The sequence below is a fragment of the Gossypium arboreum genome, chromosome 10, assembly GCF_025698485.1.
Source record: "Gossypium arboreum isolate Shixiya-1 chromosome 10, ASM2569848v2, whole genome shotgun sequence".
Taxonomy (NCBI): domain Eukaryota; kingdom Viridiplantae; phylum Streptophyta; class Magnoliopsida; order Malvales; family Malvaceae; genus Gossypium; species Gossypium arboreum.
The window spans coordinates 78,641,205-78,650,171 of record NC_069079.1 but is presented as its reverse complement, the minus strand read 5'-3'; the positions used below and the strand labels follow the sequence as shown (position 1 = coordinate 78,650,171).

General features: G+C 34.6%; 1 long non-coding RNA gene across 1 annotated transcript; it reads left to right on the top strand.

The window, feature by feature from the left end:
- The first annotated feature begins 1,985 nt into the window (after positions 1-1,985).
- Positions 1,986-8,624, top strand: LOC128281768 (uncharacterized). The gene is made up of 2 exons (XR_008272036.1): positions 1,986-2,057; positions 8,391-8,624. It is a non-coding gene; the product is annotated as an uncharacterized LOC128281768 (long non-coding RNA).
- The last annotated feature ends 343 nt before the right edge of the window (positions 8,625-8,967 follow it).

Below are 8,967 nucleotides of genomic sequence, written 5' to 3'. Positions count from 1 at the left end.
CTTTACCTATTGAGTCTACTGAGTTCGTAATTCGGGTGTCAAATCCCTTGGGTCGCTACGTGCTTGTCGACAAAGTGTGTAAGAAATGCCCCCTAGTAATCGAGGTTCCTGTTTTCCGGCGGACTTGATGCTTTTGCTATTTGATGAATTTGATGTTATTCTTGGGTTGGATTGGTTGACTGTGCATGATACGGTTGTGAATTGCAAAAGCAAGACTATTGATTTGAGGTGCGCAAATAACGAGATAATCCGAGTTGAGTCTACGGACTTAAAGGGGTTGCCAGCTGTAATATCATCAATGTTGGCTCAGAAATATGTAAGAAAGGGGTGCGAAGCATACCTTGCGTATGTACTTGATGACAAAGAGTTAAAAAGGAAACCCGAATCAGTGCCGATGGTTTGTGGATACCCAGATCTTTTTCCCGAAGAATTACCGGGTTTACCACCTATTCGGGAGGTAGAGTTTGGTATTGAGCTTGTACCTGGGACTACACCGATTTCGATAGCTCCGTATCGTATGGCACCAACCGAGTTAAAAGAGTTGAAAGCTCAATTGCAAGAGTTGATGGATAGAGGTTTCGCTCGACCAAGTTTCTCACCTTGGGGTGCACCAGTATTGTTTGTGAAAAAGAAGGACGGAACCATGAGGTTGTGCATCGACTATCGTCAACTGAATAAGGTGACAATAAAGAATAAATATCCAATACTGCGCATTGACGATTTGTTTGATCAACTAAAGGGAGCCTCGGTGTTTTCAAAGATAGATTTGAGATCGGGTTATTATCAGTTGCGAATTAGAGATTCGGATATACCCAAAACTGCTTTTCAGAACGAGATACGGTCACTACGAGTTCTTAGTGATGCAGTTTGGGCTCACTAATTCCCCTGCGGTATTTATGGATTTGATGAATCGGATCTTTAGACTGTATTTGGATCGGTTTGTAGTTGTGTTTATTGATGACATCTTGGTTTACTCAAGAGATGAAACCGAGCATGCTGAGCACCTAAGATTAGTGTTGCAGATTTTACGAGATAAGCAATGTAATATCCTGATTTTGGGCCTAGTCGGAATAGTGGTTTCGTGACCACAAAATCCGAGATATAAATAATTATTTTATGATTATTTTAAGGTCTATGATATGATTGCATGATTGTGTGAAAATTTCGTGAAGAAATTTTATGCATAAAGTGCTTAATTTGAAATTTGGGACTAAATTGAATAAATTGCAAAACTTGTGTTCTAGAAGTATTTTGCATAAAATTGAATTAGATTATTAATTAGAGGTCCTTAAAGAGTAATTTTACCAATTTCTAAGTCTATGGACAAAAATTAGGACATGGAAGGAATTTTTGGAAAGTTTAGTAGTAAGGGCATTTTGGTCATTTAGGGTAAAATGAATTAAAATACAAAATTAAAAGCCAATTTTGCTCATCTTCAACCCCATGGCCGAATATAGCAAGGAGAAACCATGGCTAGGGTTTTTCAAGCTTCCAAGCTCGATTGTAAGTCCGTTCTAGCCTCGTTTTTAATGATTTTTACGTTTTTGGAGTCCCGGTAGCTCGATTTAGCTTATGCTAGCAATAATTTAACCTAGGGTTTATATTTGGAAAAATACCCATAGGTGAAATTTGTGTATTTTGGAGTTTTATGATAGAATATGAGGTTTTAAATTATGTTAGACAACTTGTGCTACTCGGTTTTAAGTGAAAACGAGCAAAAGGGCTTAATCGGTAAAAATACCTAATAGTCATAAGTACATGTTAGAGTGAGAATTTGATGTTTCCATAGAAGGGAAAAATGATTAGCATGTCATAAAACATAAGAAAATAGGCTGAATTTTAATTTACGAGCTTTGGGGCAAAAGTGTAAATATGCAAAAGTTTAGGGGCAAAATTGTAATTTTTCCAAAATATGATTTTGGGTCAATTTGAATAATGTGAGTCCTAATTAGACTATATTTTAAATGATAGAGCAAGGAAAACTGAAAATCGGGCTAAAATGGGGAAAATACCAAGTTGTGGACGAAATGGTAAAAATAGCCATTTTCGCATACGAGGTAAGTTCATATGTAAATGTTGGTAACATAGTTATTATTTTAAATGTTTTAATGTTTTTAAATGATATGATAATTATTATGAAATATTATACTTGTGATAATTGTTTGATAATATGTCAAATTATGTGATATACTTGGAAAATGTGAAATACTACCGAGTATCGGATATCGGCATTCTGTAGAAGATGGTTGAGACACATGATTGGGAAAAGGTCCGTTGAACCTCGGGAATGGATTAGGATACAAGTGACATGTCACTAGGATGGTTGAGCATCCGAACTCGTTGAGTTGAGTCGAGTTCACTTATGGATGCGAGCGTCCGAACTCGTTGAGTTGAGTCCGAGTTCGTGAGATGTAACTAGGCATCCGAACTCGTTGAGTTGAGTCCGAGTTCACTTATGGATGCGAACGCCCGAGCTCGTTGAGTTGAGTCCGAGTTCACTTATGGGCGGGTTACATGGTAGCTTGGCTACATATGTGGCACTTATGTGCAAGTTATCCATGTATCCGAATTATATTCGATGTGTTCAACGGGTAAAGTTCTACTCAAATGGAGGAATACTCAAGATGAAAGGGACGTATTGGTAAGTGTTGTGAAATGGATACTTTGAACAGGTATGTACTTAACCCTCGGGTTGAAAACTCGATATAACAACAATATGGTAAGATGATAAATGAAAAGGTGATATGAATGTCTTGGTGATGATTATGCAAATGATGTTTTATGTTTGCTTATATGGTTATGTTACTTGCTATTTACATGTGAGCTTACTAAGCATTTATGCTTACTCCTCCTTTTCATTCCTTGTAGTGTTGACAAGCCAGCTCGGAAATCGGAAGCGGTCGGAGGCACGCTCACACTATCCGTATACCATCTTGGCATAATGGCTTGTATATTTTGAGTATGGCATGTATAGCATTATAATCATTTTGTATATATGGTCTTATGATATGGTTATTGAGTGGTATGGAAATAGAAATGCTGGTAATGATTAGCCATTGGAATGGCTAATCATGATCATATTTGGTATTATGTATGTCAAATTGCTAGCTAATCCATGGAAACCATGAAATAGGTAAAATTTACCATAAAATAGATTCAGACAGCAGCAGTGACGTGAGTTTAAAAAATCACTAAAAATAGTAGAAATGGAATTAAATAATGAATAAGTTATGGAATTGAAGTTTGATGAGTCTATTTTCATATGGAATAAGAAAAACAGGTATATGAGCTATATTTTATGAGATGTCTAAATTTTTGTGAAACAGGGCCAGAGCGATTTCTGGATCCCCTGTTCTGAATTTGGAAATTCACCATAAATTTTAAAAAGATAATTAGAAGTCATGCTTTATATGTACAGATTCCTTATTGAGTCTAGTTTTATTAGAGATAAACAGCATAGTCATTGAAGCTCTGTACAGGAGATATCTGATTCGTAATACACTGAGGTCAGAGTAGTTGAACCCTGAAACAGGGAGACTTTAACTAATAAACTGTACTAATTGGCCCAACCAAAATTCTAGAAAAAAATTAGTAGATATATATATGAGTCTAGTTTCAGGAAAAATTTACGAATTGGATTTCGAGTTTAGTAACTCGAGATATGATTTTTAAAGCGACTGTGATGCAGTTAGCCAGCTTGTCTGGAAATTTTAAAATGAATTGTATGAGCTGTTTAATTAATGAATTAAGTCTGTTAACACCTCGTGTTCGACTCAAACAGCAGTATCGGTGCAAGGGTGTTACATTTAGTGGTATCGAGTAGGTTTAGTCGGTTCTCGGACTAACCTAGCATGTGCAAAAGTTTAGCTATACATGCCAGCGATGCGTGATAGTGTGATGTCTTCCGACGCGTATAAGTACCGTCTTATTTAGGCAGGTACTCTCCAACCGAGCTGCGCCAACCATGTTCAATGTTAAGTAAAGGTATTTGAGTAAAATTATGATTATGATAAGTCTCGGTTCAGAAAAGTATGAATAAAAGTTTATGATACATATGTGATAATATGTGAGATGAAAGTTCATGTTGTGATAAATATCCATATTTGCTTAATACTCATACGATGTAGTGTATGTGGCTTACTTGATAAGATGAGCGGAATAAATAGAAAGTAGTAGAGGTATGAATAAAGGTCATAATATCATAATACGGATGAAAATGTCCTTGTCTTGATTGGACGTTGAATGTTGATGAATGTTAATGATATACAATTTTTTATGAGATAAAGGATTATAATGAAATGAACTTATCTATGTTAAATTGTTGGACTGAATTGTATGATTGTAATGATATGTACATGATGATGCACGAAATGAAAGTTGTGATTGTGATGCAAATATTTATGTTTGTTTGGCCTTATATAATGTCATGAGCATGAATTAATTTAATTAAATGAATGGATAAGTAAAGCTATCTAGAAAACATAGAATGTATGGATAAGTATATTGTCTAAATGGGACAATAGGAAAATTGGTGTAAGCCAACATGAATGAATGACATGATTATGATGATGTTACTATGATGATGGAAGTTGTGTCATATGTGTATGTATAAGAAAGTCGAGTCAGAGGTCCTACAACCCCTCCCCCTTACCAAAGTGGTACTTATAATGGAATTTCATGAGATTTGTATTGAATAAGTTTCTGTTGAAAACCCAAAGAGTTCGATGATAGAATAATTATAAGTATGATCCGAGATTGAAAATGAGCTGATAAGTAAAGTCAGAGCCAGAAAGTATCTGATTGATATAAAGATTATTGGAATTATGCACTGTCCCAGTTAGAGAAGGAATTCTCTTTGGTAAATCGAAATTTATTCAGAATTGGCCTTTTTTAGTGAATGGTTTAATATAAAATTTGTGACGGAAGAACTAGTTGGGGAAATGATATTTCAAATGTGAATTATCTGAGTGTGACAATTATGACCGGACAGATTTAGCAGTCTCTTTTGAGATGTTCTATGTGTTCACCCGTTCTCAGAAATATTTCTATGGCTATTGATCTTCTGAAGAAATTCTTGTTATATGGGAATGTCTTCTAATTTGGTGTTGGATGAAAGCATTGGTAGTCTGACTGGTTTATAATTTATATTGCTCTATTTCATCGGGTATTCTATTTCATTTAAATCGATAAGAATTGATGAGAGAATTCATATGATATTATGATTCTGTTTCTTCTACTTGATGCTTCATCGATATATATGTATGGGAAGATATATTGATCTTGTTATATTTGATTTGTGGGATTAAATGATGTTTTCTTTTGGACTTTCTTTCTTTGAAGAATTATCGGGGTATTCGTATTTTCTCTATGAATTTGGTTTTCGATTCTCGGCATAGTATCGTATCTTGGGTTTCTTTATCCTGGATCTCTTTATTCGGATTTCTTTATTCAGGTTTCTCTATCTTGGATTTCTTTATTCGGTTTTCTTGTTATCTTTGTTCCATAATTTGTCAATTATGACTCATGTTCAAATCGTTCTTCATTCGTGATAATCATGTCAAATATGACTATACTTCTAATTTGATCTTGGTAATGTGGTGATTTTAGTATTGGGATTTTTCTAATTTACGTGTAAGGATTTGACATCGAGTAAAGGCATAGGTGATAAAAGCGCGAGTTTTAGTCGGTATGGTAAATTATTTATTTGAAAGATTTCATGTGACAATTATGTCGGGATTATTTTTCCCAAGTTTGATAATAGAATTTCATTTTGTGCAGATCAAAGAGTAAATAGTTTGAACGAGAAGTCTATATTTATTAGAAAGAGTTGAATATTAGTTTAAGTCACTACGAATGATAAGGTTTCCATCTTGTGAAAGCTGAAAAGTTTATTACATGTTGACAGAGTTCGGATAGATGAGAATATTGGTAAGCAAGGCGTCTGAACTAGACTAGTCTACATTGAGCAAAGACTTCCTGACTTTCAGTAATGTATTGTTGTATGAATTGTGATGTGTTTCAAGACAGTGAGGTAATGTGATAGTTTAGAGCATCCGATGTTACATAAAATCGGAGTTGTTAAAGGGGTTAAAGCCGAGCATTGGGATCTATCAAAATTATCCTTGTCAATGTTGATATTGGGATGGAAATGAGAAGGATTATTCTTGAGGCCATATCAGAATTATTTCTATGGCGGAAAAAGGAAAATGGGATGTATCCTATTGTTAAATGTTTGGCGAGATCTATAAATCACATCATATTGAATGAATTCCTACTCATCGATTCATGGAATTTCAGTCTCTTTGATTGTTGGATTTCTTGGAATTCGGTCTCCATTAAATCAAGTTGAGATCCGGGTTTTATGTCATGATATCATGGGAAATTGAGAAGGGTTGAAAATTTAAGAACAGTTGAGAGTTGAGACTATAAGCTTTTAGATCATATGAGAAATTGAAGAGATGTATTGGAGGTACAGCCTAAGTGCAAGTTCTTGACACCAAATATGAGATTAAAAGTGAAGACCACTTTTACGGTAAGATTTTGGGACGAAAATCCACGAAGGGGAGAGTTGTAATATCGATTTTGGGCCTAGTCGGAATAGTGGTTTCGTGACCACAAAATCCGAGATATAAATAATTATTTTATGATTATTTTAAGGTCTATGATATGATTGCATGATTGTGTGAAAATTTCGTGAAGAAATTTTATGCATAAAGTGCTTAATTTGAAATTTGGGACTAAATTGAATAAATTGCAAAACTTGTGTTCTAGAAGTATTTTGCATAAAATTGAATTAGATTATTAATTAGAGGTCCTTAAAGAGTAATTTTACCAATTTCTAAGTCTATGGACAAAAATTAGGACATGGAAGGAATTTTGGAAAGTTTAGTAGTAAGGGCATTTTGGTCATTTAGGGTAAAATGAATTAAAATACAAAATTAAAAGCCAATTTTGCTCATCTTCAACCCCATGGCCGAATATAGCAAGGAGAAACCATGGCTAGGGTTTTCAAGCTTCCAAGCTCGATTGTAAGTCCGTTCTAGCCTCGTTTTTAATGATTTTTACGTTTTGGAGTCCGGTAGCTCGATTTAGCTTATGCTAGCAATAATTTATCCTAGGGTTTATATTTGGAAAAATACCCATAGGTGAAATTTGTGTATTTTGGAGTTTTATGATAGAATATGAGGTTTTAAATTATGTTAGACAACTTGTGCTACTCGGTTTTAAGTGAAAAGCGAGCAAAAGGGCTTAATCGGTAAAAATACCTAATAGTCATAAGTACATGTTAGAGTGAGAATTTGATGTTTCCATAGAAGGAAAAATGATCAGCATGTCATAAAACATAAGAAAATAGGCTGAATTTTAATTTACGAGCTTTGGGGCAAAAGTGTAAATATGCAAAAGTTTAGGGGCAAAATTGTAATTTTTCCAAAATATGATTTTGGGTCAATTTGAATAATGTGAGTCCTAATTAGACTATATTTTAAATGATAGAGCAAGGAAAACTGAAAATCGGGCTAAAATGGGGAAAATACCAAGTTGTGGACGAAATGGTAAAATAGCCATTTTAGCATACGAGGTAAGTTCATATGTAAATGTTGGTAACATAGTTATTATTTTAAATGTTTTAATGTTTTTAAATGATATGATAATTATTATGAAATATTATACTTGTGATAATTGTTTGATAATATGTCAAATTATGTGATATACTTGGAAAATGTGAAATACTACAGAGTATCGGTATCGGCATTCTGTAGAAGATGGTTGAGACACATGATTGGGAAAAGGTCCGTTGAACCTCGGGAATGGATTAGGATACAAGTGACATGTCACTAGGATGGTTGAGCATCCGAACTCGTTGAGTTGAGTCCGAGTTCACTTATGGATCTGGCGTCCAGAACTCGTTGAGTTGAGTCCGAGTTCGTGAGATGTAACTAGGCATCGAACTCGTTGAGTTGAGTCCGAGTTCACTTATGGATCTGACGCTTGAGCTCGTTGAGTTGAGTCCGAGTTCACTTATGGGCGGGTTACATGGTAGCTTGGCTACATATGTGGCACTTATGTGCAAGTTATCCATGTATCCGAATTATATTCGATGTGTTCAACGGGTAAAGTTCTACTCAAATGGAGGAATACTCAAGATGAAAGGGACGTATTGGTAAGTGTTGTGAAATGGATACTTTGAACAGGTATGTACTTAACCCTCGGGTTGAAAACTTCGATATAACAACAATATGGTAAGATGATAAATGAAAAGGTGATATGAATGTCTTGGTGATGATTATGCAAATGATGTTTTATGTTTGCTTATATGGTTATGTTACTTGCTATTTACATGTGAGCTTACTAAGCATTTATGCTTACTCCCTCCTTTTCATTCCTTGTAGTGTTGACAAGCCAGCTCGGAAATCGGAAACGGTCGGAGGCACGCTCACACTATCCGTATACCATCTTGGCATAATGGCTTGTATATTTTGAGTATGGCATGTATAGCATTATAATCATTTTGTATATATGGTCTTATGATATGGTTATTGAGTGGTATGGAAATAGAAATGCTTGGTAATGATTAGCCATTGGAATGGCTAATCATGATCATATTTGGTATTATGTTTGTCAAATTGCTAGCTAATCCATGGAAACCATGAAATTGGTAAAATTTACCATAAAATAGATTCAGACAGCAGCAGTGACGTGAGTTTAAAAAATCACTAAAAATAGTAGAAATGGAATTAAATAATGAATAAGTTATGGAATTGAAGTTTGATGAGTCTATTTTCATATGGAATAAGAAAAACAGGTATATGAGCTATATTTTATGAGATGTCTAAATTTTTGTGAAACAGGGCCAGAGCGATTTCTGGATCCCCTGTTCTGAATTTGGAAATTCACCATAAATTTTAAAAAGATAATTAGAAGTCATGCTTTATATGTACAGATTCCTTATTGAGTCTAGTTTTATTA